The sequence below is a fragment of the Cibotium barometz genome, chromosome 11 (genome assembly GCF_041138505.1).
Source record: "Cibotium barometz isolate CiBa-2024 chromosome 11, ASM4113850v1, whole genome shotgun sequence".
Lineage (NCBI taxonomy): Eukaryota > Viridiplantae > Streptophyta > Polypodiopsida > Cyatheales > Cibotiaceae > Cibotium > Cibotium barometz.
This window is the reverse complement of record NC_141056.1, coordinates 36,505,254-36,522,138: the sequence shown is the minus strand read 5'-3', so window position 1 is coordinate 36,522,138 and position 16,885 is coordinate 36,505,254.

Here is a 16,885-nt window from a genome sequence, read left to right as displayed (position 1 = left end):
TGATGCAAAAGCTAACTGTAATGAATCAAAGACTGAATAGAGAACAACTCGTGCTATGTAGCACGGTCCACAATAGAATACATATGCCTGTTTTGCAGAAAACTGCACTATCGAAATTTCTGCAGAAAATGACGAAAACACCTGTGCAGAACTTGCAATGCAAAAACGGAGCCCGAAACGACCTCAGATGCGATTTCTGAGAACGCATAGCACGATGGGCTTATTTGTAGAGTATAGGGACCTCTGCAAGCGCTCGTGAAAGCTCACCTCAATCGGAGAACATGAGTCGGAGGGTGCTGGCGACGTAGCCCTGGGAGCCGATGCCTGCTCTGATACCAATTGTTGGAATTAGGGTTGCAGGAAAGCACACAAAGCTTGGAGAAGAATAAGCAAGAATGCACACAACACAAAGTATATTAGATTGTGTCAATGTACAAAAGATAAGTTAGCCCTAGAATGATGGGCGTACATACAAGCCGGGGGAAAAAACCTCCTAAAGAGGGAAAAAGTGCCTCGACGGTCCTAAGTGTGTTCACACACATCACTGCCTATATATATGGCAGCAAAGCATTTGTCTGTTGATGTCCATGTACAAAGGGGCTGTCTGTTAAAACCCTAAGATCTCTCTAGATAATTGTTATGCATAAACATGCATAAATCAGGCATAAACTCATCCACTCGACCACCCCCGAGCCGCCCAAGGGATGCACACATGAATTATAATGAAGTACATCATACCTTTACCTTGATGTCCCATACCATCAAGAGGTATAACTCCAATCCATCAGCATGTAGCTGTAGGGTGAAATGGTAGGTGAGTAGATATAATCCTTTAGAGGACATCATATCATAACCTAGCCTCAAGATAACATAACCTTAGCCTCAAGATAACATCAAGAGACCATAACCTAAGCCCTCCTTGAGTGTGCCCCATGCCCCTATTATATAGGAGGGCCCTTAAGTGACTCTTGACTCTCCATCTCCCATGTGTGACCCTTGGATGCCTGACCCTAACCTTAACCCTTAAGGTTAGTCCTAACCCATGCTCCACTAGAGCTTGTTCCCATGCTCCCATGATCACAAGCCTAATGTGGGTTAGCCTCCTAGTATATGCACATGTAATGTGCATATAACATACTTCCCCTCCTCTCTCAAAACATTGCACTCTTGCAATGAAAAGAAGGAGAACTGCACTGAACAATCTCCACCGACTCCCAAGTCAAATCCTCTATTTCCCTATCTTTCCACCTAATTTTAACCTGAGGGATTAGTCAACTACAAAGTTTCATTTCCCTGAATTCAAGTACCTTATTAGGTTCATGTGGAACATAGGATAATTCTTTGACTTCAATGAGTTCTTGAGGAGTAATTGTGTTATCCTCACCTCCCAGTTTCCCTTTCAATCTATTGATATAAAAGACTGGATGAACTCTAACATGTGGAGGTAGTTTAAGTTCATACGCAACCGTGCCAATTTGACGTATAAATCAAAATGGACCACAATATCTAGGAGATAAATTCTAGAATTTTCCTTTTGACAAAGTCTGAGAATCTTTCGGAACTCTTAAATAAACCAACGCTCTTGGTTCAAAAGACCAAGTTGAGCATCCTCTATCAGCATAGAACCGTGCCCTATCTCGAGCACCCCTGATAGAATCCCAAGCTTCAGTCAGCATTTCCTGCATATTACGCAAGAAATCCCTCGATGCATCAAGCTCGATGTCCTTAAGACCGACATCAATAGGTACCCTAGGTTGATACCCATACATAAGCATGAACAGACTTAAACCAATAGCCGTATGTTTAAAACTATTCTAGGCAAATTCCATCATTGATGCTTTTCAGAGACATATGCACAACATATCCTCTACAATATGATTCATACGCTCTGTTTTCCAATCAGACTGCGAATGATCAGAGGAATTCATACTCAAAGTAGTTTCCTCATTGAAAACCATTCGGAATAAATTAGGAAAACATGGCATTATAACAGCGGGAACCAGGTATCCATCGGCGGCCCAATGTACCCCACATCTGCTCATGGAATTATCAACGTGCCGAGTTACCCATATCAACATAGAGAGTCATCAAAGTCTCGATGAGTCACATATGTCCATCCGTAAACCATCAGGTTGACTGTATAAATCACCTAAAGTACGGAACTAGAGAAAGAAATGCCAACAAAGGAAAAATCCAAATTTCCTTAATCCGAACACAACAACATAAACTTGTTGAACTCTAAAGAAAGAGATTTCAACAAGTGAATATGTCGATGAGATTACACTCATCAATACATGTAGGCTATAGATAAAAGAAGTTTATCTAGAGAGAATGCCTACACTATAACTTCTAGTGAATTCAAAAAATGAGATTGTCTTTGAATGTTGAGGTCAACATGCCAAGTGATGTAAGCAAAGCAACAATCCTGAGCCCAAATTATCCCATAAGATAATATATGTGAGGGATCGCTAGCGTCCCATACCACCATGATACCGCCCATACATACCTTAACAATTTGAAACTCCCTAGTATGCCATCCAGGAAATATGAATAAAATCCTGTATAAAAGGAATCAGATGGCCTTATCCTAGACTTTCACATACTAAAACATGTCTCTATATACCTGAGACTACATCAAGGAATAACTCTTTCCGAGTACATCATTAGAAAAGAATTTGAATTATTGGCGCCTTTCTAATGATAACTACCCAATAAACACAATAAAGCTAGGGTAGAAAAATAACTCATCTAGAAAATGCTACCTTCAAAGCATATGATATTATCCAAAAGATCAAAAGATCCTTATAAAACCATGGATAAAAGCATAGAGGCTCCTCGAATCCATAACAACCATAGTTGATCATAAAAATTAATGCATGCCATCTAATGGTCATTAATCATGCCAAAAGAAGCATTAAAATTGGTGGCCAACTCATCAATCCGAAGTATATGAACATGATGTCGTTCAAGAAAAACTCCAAAGTAAGCAAGTGAAAACACATGTGTGTAGCACTCATTAAAAAACCCCTAGCCACAAGTGATCTAGGTAGAACCTGATGAGTCCAAAAAAAGCTTGGAAAACATCCAATAAAATCCACCAAAACAAACCGATCAACTAACCCATGATAGAATTTGTCTTAGGCTTAAGAAATTAAGCACAAAACACACTTAAACAAGTGCAAAATAAAGTATCATGGAAAAGTGTCAAAGGTGAAACACCTTTGAACGTAAATTATAGCCATCAAAAGAAATTAAGGAACATGTCCAAAAAGAATGGCTAAACAATGGCAAAAAATCATGAAAACATCATTTAGAAATTAAGGAACATGTCCAAAAAGAATGACTAAACAATGGCAAAAAATCATGAAAACATCATTTAGAATTAATCCAAATAAAAATAACTACTAATACGAGGTACAATCGTATTAATAATATGCGAATAACCCGTATCTATCTAATGTCAGCACTAGAAAACATACTTTAACATTAAATAACCCTCAAAAATATTAAATTCTCGAGAAAAAGAATTATCATGATTTTTTTTCTAATTTTTCCTAATTTTATAGGGCCTCAAAATACGATAATTTTGAATTCCACCAAACCTATCTTATGGCATTCCAAACCTATATTTTTCCAAAAAAAATTTAGCAATTACATCTGCCAAAATACCATTGATATTTTAAAAATACTAATTTATAGGATTTTTAAAAATAATTTCTAGAAAATTCCTAATTTTTCCTGAGAATCCCATCATTCACGAAATTTCCAATTCCACCTGACAATTCTCAAATCCAATGAAAATTTATAATTTAAATGGATTTTTTAACTTTCTGGGTAAAAAATATATTTTTAAAGGAATTTGAATGGTCACACGGGCGCCCGAATGGACACACCACATGCCAAACACCAACCCCAAATTTTTCAAAAAATTAAAATAACCTTTGTCTAATTTTTTTAAATTTTTAATTTACCCCGAGCGCATTAAGAATATGAACGGTCAAAAAATTTCGGAACCCCAATGGTTTTCCCGGAATACAGAAAGCCAACAGTTTCAAGAAAATGAAGACTAAAAAAAAAACGAAATGTGAAAGGTCAAAAGATTTTCCAGAATTCAAAAAGCCAAAAGGTTTCCCGGGAATGCAGAAAGCTAAGAGACTCCAAGAGAAAATTTTATAAAAATCCAAAGACTTTTTTTTCAAATTTTGTATTTTCTCCTCTCTTTTTTGAGCTTTTTTCCAAGCTTTTTTTTTAGAAAGCATTGAAAAGCTTTTTATAAAAAAGACATCTCTTTTTTTATTTAAAAAATAAGCTTTAAAGAAAGCTTTTTAAATATAACCTTCATAGTTATTAAAAAAACAAATAAGGGGGGTGGCGATTTTTTGCCCAGCGCAGCCACCCCCCCCCCCCCCTCGGTGTGCACAAATGCAAAATGGAGAGGATAGAATCGTCTCCTCTCTCCTCCCCTTTTCTCCAAAGAAATCAACTCTCTCCACCCTATAATCTCTTCTCTCTTCTCTATTAAAATCATTAATCAAAGAGGATTAAGACTTAATTAAGATTACCTTAATCATAATTAAAGTTTAATTATGATTAAATTTTAATCAATTTGTGCCTAATAAGAGGCGTTCACACGCGGGAGAGAAGAAATAGGAGAAAAACTTGGATTTGAGAGGCAATTTTAAACCATAAAAATGCTTTAAAATTTTCTAAAAAATTAGAAAAAAATCTTAAAAATTATAGAAATTCAGGGAATCCATTCTACCAAAAATATCCACCATAAAATATGTGGTATTTTTGAAAAACAAATTCCATTAATGCTTATTTTAAACCACAAAAAATAGAGAAAATAGCATTGTGAACTCACAAAATTCTCCCACAACATTGATTCGTCCATTGAATAGAAGAAACACACGTTCCAACCACCATATCAACGATCCACCTGCAAATCATCAACACAAATCAACAAAATAACATTCTTATTTAGTAAATATTAAAATTTACTTCAAAAAATATAAAAAATTACAATAAGAAAAAAAATAACAACAATTAACTAGAGATTGCTCTCATACCACTGTTAAAACCCTAAGATCTCTCTAGATAATTATTATGCAACATAAGCATGCATAAATCAGGCATAAACTCATCCACCCGACCACCCCCGCCCAAGGGATGCACACATGAATTATAATGAAGTACATCATACCTTTACCTTAATGTCCCATACCATCAAGAGGTATAACTCCAATCCATCAGCATGTAGCTATAGTGTGAAATGGTAGGTGAGTAGATATAATCCTCTATACAAGAGGACATCATATCATAACCTAGCCTCAAGATAACATAGCCTTAGCCTCAAGATAACATCAAGAGACCATAGCCTAAGCCCCCCCTTGAGTGTGCTTCATGCCCCTATTATATAGGAGGGCCCTCAAGTGACTCTTGACTCTCCATCTCCCATGTGTGACCCTTGGATGCCTGACCCTAACCTTAACCCTTAAGGTTAGTCCTAACCCATGCTCCACTAGAGCTTGTTCCCATGCTCCCATGCTCACAAGCCTAATGTGGGTTTGAACACATAATGTGCATATAACACTATCGCGTCGAGATTCCAAGGGCTGTTGAGTCAGACACAGGTCACGATGGTCTACATCAGGAGATTCAAAGGTTGATTGATCAAATTGGGAATCTAAATTTTTTCATGTAGGTCATAAGAACCAGGTCCGAAGACCGCAGTGAGACAGACCACAAAGAAATCGGATGGAGCACATCTAGTGCTACAACTATGGGGAGAGGGAACATATAGCTCCACAATGTCCTCAACCAAGGATAAAGCCAGGAGGTGTATACCCGATCATTCAGAGGCCGGAAGGTAATAGAGGATTCAGCAATAGGGAAGTAAATAATGGAAACTAGGGACTAGTACAAGGGCATATGCAACTCCAAGGCCCTTTGGGGAATGTACACATGCTTGAGACCATTGAGGAAGCTGACATGATGGCTAATAAAAGAACTAGGATGCAAAGATCAGAATCCGAAGGTGCTATGATAAGGAAACAAGGGCCAAGAAGAAAAGAGAAAAAGGGAAGTCAGCCATGGAGAAGCCAGAGTCCAGCAAGCAAGGAAGAGCTAGGGCTGAAAGGAGAAAGATTGGTATAGATGATTTTCAGTTGGGTGAGGGGGAATCTCCTTACAATCTTATGTCAAATGTGAAGCACAAGAAAGCAGATATCACATATGGTCAGCTTTTACAATTGAACTCTAGCATAAGACGATAGTGGTATATGCTTGCAAGTGTCAGAGATGGATCGACTTTAAAACACCTTAGGCTAATGTTGTTCAACTGAGTAGAGTATCTAATATTTTGCTTATAGTTGATGTCTGGATTCAACACAAGAAAGTAAGCAAGGTTTATATAGATGATGGAGCTCAAGTGTGTGTCATGACTGAGGAGGCTATACATGATTTAGGTTTGTAAGTGGCACGTATATCTATTTTTAGTGTCAAGATGGCCAACATTTCAAAAGTTAAGTGTCTTGGTGTGATTGAGGGTATGGAGATGAATGCACTTGGACAAAAGGTAGTAATTTATATGCATGTCATGCCAGCAAGGGTTGGGGCATATCCCATCATTTTGGGAAGACCGTGGGCTTATTGCAATGAGATCTAAACAGGATTGGTATAGAGGATGTATTGATTTATTTGTTGACAAGCCCAAAGAAAGGAGAAAAAGATATGATTTAAAAACAAGAAATATTATGGAGATTGGGGAAAAGTTGGAAACAGAGAGAGGAGAAGATTCTTCTTTTGACAGTTATGATGATTATTCTACTAGGTCCTCTAATGAAACTGATGGGGGAATTAGGAATGAATCAGAGTTTGTTGGAAGAACTGGAAGCAAATATTTGTGGAATGCAGATAGCTAACCATATGATGAAGTCGGTTTGTGCTCAAGTTGAGAAACCCAATATCCCAAAGGCTGAGCTGATGGAGATGCTTGCAGATGATTTGACCAATGAGGAAAGATAGGAGTATGGGGGTTTACCTGAAAGGTACCCCAAGCTTTTTACTAAAGACTATACTCAAATGAGGGGAACATCCCAGTGTTGTTCACAAGATCAAATTGAAGGAGGGAGCTAAGCCAATAGCCCAGAAATTAAGGATATTAGGGACAATACAAAGGCAGATTTTGGAGACAGAAGTCACTAAGTTGCTACAGGCTAATTTCATATATCCAATTTGATGATGCAAAGTGGATGTCCCCTATAGTTATTGTGCCTAAAAAGGGTAATAAATGGAGAGCCTGTGTGGATTACAAACCATTGAAATGCTGCTTAACAAAGATACATCATTACCCTCTTCCTTTTCAGGATGAAATTTTATATCAAGTGGCTGGGCATGAGAGGTATTCAGTCTGTGATGGTTTTAGTGGATATTATCATATTAGAATAGCTCTAGAGGATCAAAAAAAGACCAGCTTTATTACTCGTTGGGGAGTATAGTGATGCCTTTTGGGGATTTCTCTCAATGCCTTTGTTAGTTTTCAAAGCTAGGTGGATAAAATCCTTGCCCCATACCATGGAACCTTTTTTAGAATATTTATGGATGATTTCTCTGTTTATAGGTTGATACATGTAGAGAGGCTTGACATTGTCTTTAAATATCTTGATGATCATGGAGCCCAACTCAACCCAGCAAAGTGTAAGATAGCAAGGGCTAGGGTAGTTCTCTTAGGACATGAGGTGAGTGAGAATAGTATAGCCCTAGACCCTTCAAAGGTAAGAGAGCTTACTCCAAAGGGAAATCCCTAGATTAACCAAGGAGCCTCGGGGGGGTTCACCTAAAAATATGTAAGTATAGCACGTGAGTTCAAATGAAGGGGTTTTTTAATTTAAAATTTTAAGGTAAATTTATAGAAATACATTTACAAATGGGATTTTTTAATCAATTTTAAAAAAAAAACGTATAAATCCATAAAGAAAAAGGGGTCATTTTAGTCATGAAAAATTAATAGGTAAGGAGTTTTTTAACACCCCTTGAATGCACATGATACATAGGGTTTCTTAGTAGTGCACCCCCCGAGCAAGAAGCTAATGAGATTTGTTCAAAAGCTCAGGTATTATCCATATCTTTATGTATGCTTGCTGAATATGTCTACCCTTTGCAAAAAGCTAGTCAGCAAGACCCACTTAAGTGGAGTCAGGTAGAGGAGGATTCTTTTGAGAGTCTCAAAGATATGATGTCTACTCTTCCAACAATGATTCCCCAGATTGGAGCTAGCCTTTCTATCTGAGCCTTAGTGTTGGAAGACATGCAATAGAAGCAATGCTGATGTAGAAAGGAGCAAAGCAATCTTATATGACACTTGTTTTTTATATCAACAAGGCAATGGGTGAGATAGAAAAAGCTTGGCATGAGGTTGAGTTGTTGGTTTTAATACTTGTGTATGCCACAAAAAGGTTAAAGCCCTATTTGATCTATAGACCTTTTGTTGTTCTCACCTCATGTGATGAAGTATCCTGGTGACAACCCAGAAGTACAAAAACGGATTATGACATTATAGAAGTTTGACATGAGTTTTATCAAGGAAGATAGTGCGAGGGCTCATATGGCAAACATGCTAACCTATAAGGAGGTTTAGGTTAAACCCAAACCCATTAAGGATATTGAAAAGCAAGTGGTTCCTGATCATAGGATGCATGAAGAACTACAGGATATAGATGGAACTCTATTCTTTGTTGGTAAAGGTGGTGTTGGGTTTGTTTTTGTTAGCAAGCAGGGTCAAGAACTATGGTCTGGCAACCAAGAAATATAGATAAAAAACAACAATGAGGCTAAGTATTATAGCCTTAGTTTGGGTCTTGAGGAATGTAGACAAAGGAAGATTAAGAGACTGGATATAAAGGGTGATTCTTTGCTTATCACAAGGCAGGTACAAGGTACTTGGAAGGTAAATAAAGATGAGATGAAAAGCTGGTTTTTTAAGGTGAGAAAGCTCCTTAATTGTTTCCAAGCCTTTCAAATTTGGCATGTATCCAAGGAAGACAACATAAGAGCATATGAGTTAGCAGAGCAGGTCCACCAAAGATGTACATGCTATGATAATCCAAGAACCATTGTATTAAGGAAGAGAATATCTTTATGAGAGGAAGATCAAGTCCTTCTGATGATAGGTTTTGCAAGAAGAGGATTGCATGTCTTAAAAAGGAGGGCAATTGTCAGAAGAGCTATGAGGTATGTTTTGATTGGTGATTTACTTTATCATAAAGGAAAAGATGATGTTTTGAGAAGGGTTTTGTGTCAAGATGAGATTCGGGAATGCTTGAAATCTTGCCATGAAGAAGGATGTGGAGGCCACTATGGGGATGACATCACAAAAAGAAAAGTATCAACATCAAAACTTATGTGGCCTAGTATGAACAGAGGGCATTTGTTTAACACATAGTTTGTGCACATAGTTGCCTCTAACTAAAAACCATGAGGTAAATCTTGGGCTTTCACCATACATCGTGCCATCTCCATGAGAGACCTATTCTTCCTCTCAGCCACACCATTTTGCTGAGGTGCGCATGGCACTGTATATTGATAGCTTATGCCTTTTTCAACCATATATGCATGAAATTCCTTGGACATATACTCACCCCCTCGATCTAAGCGAAGGGTGTCAACTTTACATTCACATGCATTTTCAACCATAGATACGAAGTGCCTACAGCACATAAAAACCTCCGACTTCTACTTTAATCGATACGTCCATCTATATCTGGAGTAATCTCAGCAATAAATGTGACAAAGTAGAGATATCTCCCAATAGATGGTGTCCTCATAGGACCACATACATCACTATGTATAAGCTGTAATTTCTTAACAGCTCTCATAGATCCATCCTTTGGAAATGATGCCCGATGCATTTTACCAAGAATACACCCCTCACATACATGTCTAGTAGGGATTGGCAACTCAGACATCATATCATGCCTTTGAAGGTGTAACAAATTGCCATAATTCAGATGGCCAAATCGTGCATGCCATAATTCTGCATCACTCATAACACGAGTCGTAGAGACTGAGCAAGCATCATGCTGCAACTTCTCAAATGCATCCATCTTGTATAGGCCATGAAACAAGGTACCTGAGGCAATGATAGAATAATCATCATTTCTATCCTGAACTATACATCTGTCATCCACAAATTTCACCGTCAAGCCGCCTGACAAGGCTAAGGCTGAAACAACTGACAGCAAGTTCTTCTTAATGCCTAGCACATATAAAACTTTAGAAAGAGTAAATGTGCCCACATTTGTAACAGCAGTGAGCACAACTCTACTAACTCCTTTGGCAGGATATGAGGAACTATTTGCACATGTGCTGGTTCCTGCACAGATTCCAAAGATGAGAACAAATTCTTTTGTGAAGTAATGTGCTTACTAGCACCACTGTCAAAGTACCAAACATCCGATTTTCCCACTTACATACATACATCATGCATAACTGCAATGTATAGTCCATGCCCAATCATCTTGAGCAAAACTTGCAGATTCCTTCTTCTCTATACTTGGTACAGATGCATCCGTCCCACAGCCATGCCCGATTCTTTCTTTTTCTCCTTCTCTATCCTTTTCTTGCACTCGTTTATGTAGTGCCCTAGTTTCCTGCAATAGTGACACTTGCCCTTCGTTTTAGGCTTATCACCTTCTTTCTCTACATCCTTACCTGAGGATTCTGGTTTTGGCTTATAGCCACCATGCGAAGAAGCTTTGCCTTTCTGATTGGTAACAAAAGCTTGGTCACCAACTCGCATAACAGATCTGTTTTACCCCTAGACTTCTCTTCTTTTGCAAGAGTATTGAAACCAGCTCATCAAATGTAAGGGCATTTGGATTTCCCTTCATCAATGAGTCTAAGGGTAGAGGCAAAACTCTAATAAGAATCTGACAATACTTAAGAACTGTGGGCACCAATATACTGTCAGGATATATCTCATCCACACTAGCAAGCTGCTCCTTAAAATCTTTGATCTTGGTTAAGAAGTTGTCCATTGAGTCTCCATTTATGTGCTCGGACTCCAACTGTTTACGCAAATATGCAACACATACTTCATTGTGCACCTGGTATAATGCAGCAAGTGCATCCCATGCTTGTTTTGAAGTCTTACATGACCGAATATGAGGAATAATGCTTCTCTTCATTGAAAGTGCAAGTAATACATGTGCATATGCATCTCTTCCATCCCATCTCGTTTAAGCAGCAACGGGAGATACTGGTGGTGCATGTGGAGGAAGCACATCTGTATTAGATTCTACTTCAAATGTACCTGCAGCACCTGGTTGCACTAGTAGTTGGACGAGTTTCACTACCACTGCAAAGACCTTTAGAGCAACCAATACATGCCTTATCATATAGGACCACAATGGGTAGCTAGTTCCATCAAGTTTATCCTCAGCAGCAGCAGCAGACAACATGTTGAATACATCACTACTGCCAGCCATGTCTGTCTACCAAATGTAAAATCTTTCAACACAATGCAAGTACTCAGTATTTAATGAATGCAACCCTGGATGGCTACTAACTGACTGAATCACCTGCAAAGTGTATGAAAAATAACAGAGTAGAGAATAGAGTGTTACTGGTGAAAGTATGATGGTCGATGTGTTGTTGAAGACAGTGTAGATGATGCTGCATACCAAGTCTTTGCCGCTGTGCACAGCCTAAACACCCAAAATTGAGCATAAACAATCGAAATGATGCCTCTCCAAAACATCTGCAGAAACCTTGCGGTGCCCAAAACGTGTGCCCGAATCGTGCCGCGGACCCTAAAAAAAATTTATACTTTGTATACATCACACTACAGTATATATCTTCTTCTCCTAAGAGGGTATCTCAATCGAAGACAGAAAAACAGGGTCGTGTGAGAAGGGAGGCAGACTACTAGATCAAGTGTCAAGGAAGCTAGCTCTGATACCAATTGTTGTAATTAGGGTTAGGGTTACAACAATGCACACACACAAGATAGAGAATCTTGAGAGCACACAAACTCACTAGATTAGAATGAACAAATGTGTGCCAGATACAAAAGATAAGTACACACCCCAAAATGAGTAGATAAGAGGGTGTACATATGCAGGAGGAAAAAACCTCCTAGAGAGGAAAAAAGTGTGTCGGCAGTCCAAAGTGTGTTCACACACATCACTACCATATAATGCTTTCAAACACCCTTTTTAGACACACTAGGTGCTCTTTCCAAGATGAATTAATGCAGAAATCTTCAAGAAACTTTCTTTAAGAAGTCCTTAAATGCGGTATTCATAAGTCTTTGGAATGTGGTTGGTACATTGGTTAGGCTGAATGGCATAACTCAATAAGCATGCACACCATGTTTTTGTCAAAAGCTATTTTGCTTTGGTGCTCAGGTGCAATAAAAGTCTGATTGTAGCCTGAGTACCCATCCAAAATGTAGCCTGAGTACCCATCCAAAATGTTGCTTTGGTGCTCAGGTGCAATAAAAGTCTGATTGTAGCCTGAGTACCCATCCAAAATGTTGTAAGCCTCCTTGCGTACCACCTTTCAAGTGCATGTTCTAAATATGGCAAGGGGTAGTGATCCCTGCATGTGGAAGCATTCACTTTCTTGAGATCGACACATACTTGAAGTTTTTCATTTTTCTTGGACACAATTACAATGGGTGAGACCCATTCTGAGTGTTTAATCTCATAGATGAATCCACACTCAATAAGCTTGTCAATCTCCTCTTTCACAATGCTTGCATATTTGGGATTCATCGGATAGGGTCGCTATTGGACTAGTTTAGCATTGGGTACCATGGTGATGGTGTGTTGTACCACCTCTATGATAACTCCTTTCATGTCATGGTATGTCCACACAAATCAATCCCTAAACTCCTTGAGAAGAGCAACGAGCTCAACCTTCTCTTTTTTGGTGAGGTCTTTAGAAATGTATACTAGCTTAGAATCTTCACCAAATTTTTCCAAGTCTACCTCCTCGACTTCAGCAAGTCCATCATAGACTCTGCTCTCCTCACTCATAGGTCCTCGTTTTGCATTACCAAACACTAACTTACGATCCCCTATGGTGTATGACTTGTAATGCTCTGGTGTACCGAGTGTAAGTCGGGTTCTTGTTCTTTCTCTTTCTCAACTACTTTGACAACCTTAGCCTTAGCCTCTCGTTCCTTTTGGGCTAACACATGGTTTTAGTTTCTTCGGGCCAAATGACTAAGTTTGGGTTGGCAAGAGACTTCCACCTAGGCTAAATCAGTTGGGGGTGTTCTATAACACATAACTTTTTTGTAACTCTTCTCCCCACTTGTCAATAAACTTTTGATGAACTTCTATAGCACCAATTTACTATAGCCATTGGGTTGTGGTTGTTCTTTCTTGCAACCTCTTGTGTATGTTTATCTTATAAGGCTTTTGTTTGTTTTGTTTGTTTTGTTTCTTTAGTATTCTTTTGCTTTAGTGATGAGAAGATCCTTCATCTAATTTTGTTTCTGTTTCACTTGTCTCAATTCTTCTTGGTTCAGTTCCACTCACTCATATTTGCTATGTTTCTGTGTCATTTTTCCAAACTCCTCACACTAGAGGTGTAAGAGTTAGAAGTGTGAAAATCAGAGTCTTTTTCCCATGTGGATTCAATCTCACTATGCTTCCTAATTTCCTCATTGTTTGAATACATGGCACTCATCATTCGCACAATGGTACAACTTTGGAAAGTTCCTTGCCATCCAATGTTACCCATGTTGATCCTTACTTGTCCAAGTATCTATGGTGGCCATCATTTGAATCGAGTTTAAATAATCACCTTCATCTATGACCTTCGATTGGGATGGTCCCTGGCTCATATCAATGTCCTTCTTGCATGTGAAGCAATGTTGTAATGGAACGAAATTGATGGTAGTATCCAATTGATTGCCAAAACATGAAAAGTCACAAGGCTTACTTTAAGGATTGAATCATCAAACTACAAGTAGATATGGTTCCTTGCCCAATCATGTATCATTTTAGCTTCACACATAAATGGGCCTCCTAGGACCATCTCATAAGATTTGGGTTCTTTAGAGAAATCCATCAAGATAAAGGTATGCTTCACCCGATGTTTCAACACCTTGATTTTATAAGATCTCATAACATCCTAATAGGTTTGGAAATTGTTCCATCTCCCATCTTGAGACAACAATGTCAGACACTTTAAGATGAGGTTTACCCATCTTTTCCCAACACTTCTTGGTGATTAAACTCACTCCTGATCTAGGATTCCCATATTTACTATAATTCCCTTGACAGAGAGAGTTATATTCGTCTCGTCACTCTCAAAGTATTGTCCTAGTTTGTTCAATGGTATTTGGATCTCATAGACTTGGGGTTTTTCTCATCCATTTAAGGCTCTGGCGTCTCATAAGAAGGATGTCATCTATGCATGTCTGCAAAGGGCGGTAGCCCAACATTAAGTTCCCCATTAAGAAGAGCTTTCAATGTAGTAAAGCATTCAAGGTCTCCACACAGACATAGTGACTGTGGTCTCAGTTTTTAAAGCCATGAAATTCATCAACAACTGAGGGATGTTATCTGTCATCCCTCTACTCTATGAGGTTTGAAATCTCCACCTCTTGAATGGGTTCAGGGTTCTCATACTCATTATCCTAAAGAGTTTAGAATCCATGCTTGGGACAGGTGAGTTCTCATTGACCTCAAGGATGACACTAGGTATATCCAATGGTTTGTGGGTTACAAGACAGGCTTTAGGTTGTTTGGATTAATAGTGTCACACATGTTTACTTGTTTTGGTCTTGGTTCTAACTCCTCTTGAGTATGTGTGGCCATATCACTAAGCTCATTAGGTTGTTCCAATTCTCTTACAAGGTCAAGGTATAAACCAAGTTTCTCTTTGTTTGGTTTCTTGATGGCTTGCTTCCTTTCCTTTTTGGTCTCTCCTTGGTTTTTGTTTGAGTGTATCTGGTTTGCTCAAAACTAGCTTGTATGTACCACTAGATTAGAATCCTCATCAATATCATTCATGTAGATTTGTTCGTCATGTGTTCCCAAGTTCACCCATTCCATTTTCTCAATGTGGCCTCCTTTTATAAATTTCTTTCTTGTGGCGCCTCTTCTTTTTGGATCCTGCTATTGAGGTAACCTAGTTTTCTATTTTCTTTTCCACAACAGGTGTGTTTTGAGCCATGAGTCTCATTATTACATTAATAGGTGGGTTAGAGTTTCTCAAAATTGATCTCTGAGTTTGACCGCCCACTCCAATCATGTTGGGAGGTGTGAAGGTAGGACCATTCTACTAATTTACAACTACAACTTTCATTGGACAATCTTTGATCCAATGATGAATACCACTGGTTGGTTTCTAATGGGACACTTAGAGACTCGGTGTGATCCCTGGCAATGATAGCATTGAAGAGGCATAGTGTATTTGTTGATGTCTCGACCTCTTCCTACCTCGACTAGATGGTATACTAGTTTGACTCTACCTCTTGCATCCACTACATAGTAGTCTAGATAAAGCTTTGTGGAGTCCTCAGCAACTTGTGATGCACTGTCCAAGTCAACTTTCTATTCTAGACACTTAAAAGACTCCTAGAAACCTATTTGGTTCAATGGTGTAATCCTACGAGGTGGAGGTTGAGGTCCCAAAATTGGTGGAGGTAACAACACATTTTATGCATTGCAAATCCTCTTTGCAAGAGGTTGTTGTGCACCATTTGCTTAGCATTGAGTTGAGGTGTTACAATAGGAATTATGGTTTGTGGTTGTGATGGAGGTGTTAAAGACAACTACTGAGTTCTAGAAGCATTAGCAAGGGATTGTAAACACATGTGGCAATGTGAAACCTCATGACCATAACATCCACAAAAATTATAATTCCCATTATAGCATGCCTTATGGCACTCTCACTAATCAAATGCCTTTGTCAGGAGATTGAGTACCATTGAAGCTCTCTCCTTGGTACATATGTACATTTTTAGGAGCTTTTCTTTGCCTTCCTCCCCTCCTAGAGTGTTTTCATAAAGTCTGTGAAATTCATCTCCGCTAAATTATTACCTTTAGCAATGGATTTGATAGTAGAAGTGCTATGTCTAGTGACTCTAGAAGTAATAGATTTAGAATCCGATGCTTTGGCTCCCTTGAGCATTGGATTATATTCTCATTGGATAATTGGATGGCGTTTGTTGTGACTTCATCCCATGTAGTGATCCCTCTAATGACTAAGCCATTATAGATCGCTTCACATTTAAGCCAATGGATGAATCTATCAGCAATCCATCAAATACCTCTAGATGTCTCCTAGGATCACCATTTCCAATGAATCTCTGAGTTATCTTGGCTATTTGGGTAGCCTCTCCATAGCTATGTCGACCTCCATCCCTTATAATAGGCACTATGCTAAAACAGCAGCTCTATTGCTCTTCCCAAAGCTTGTGCAAAATCAACTGGGTCTATGGGCAGAGCAAGAGCTGGCACAACAAGTGCAATAGGTGTAGGTGTAACATGCGGCACTACATGAGGATACATTGGTCTAAATCTAGGTGGAGCTCGATGTGCAACATAAGGTGTGTGTCCTACTGGTGCGACAGTCATGTGGGCATTAAGTGCAGTTGATCTCACAACAGGAGTTGGTAGCACACTCACTCTAGGAAATGGATGTGTCATGGGTGCATTAGAATGAGATGTGACAAATAGGTGCTACAGCCATGTGGGCATTAAGTACAATCGGTATCACTCCCTCTAGGAAATGGATGTGTCATGGGGGTACAGTAGAATGAGATGTGAGAAATGGTGGATGTGAAGTTAATCATTCTCTCAGAATGGCTGTAGTAGATGTGCCAACCACCCGCAGGGAGGACTACGTGGAAAGTGGTGTGGTT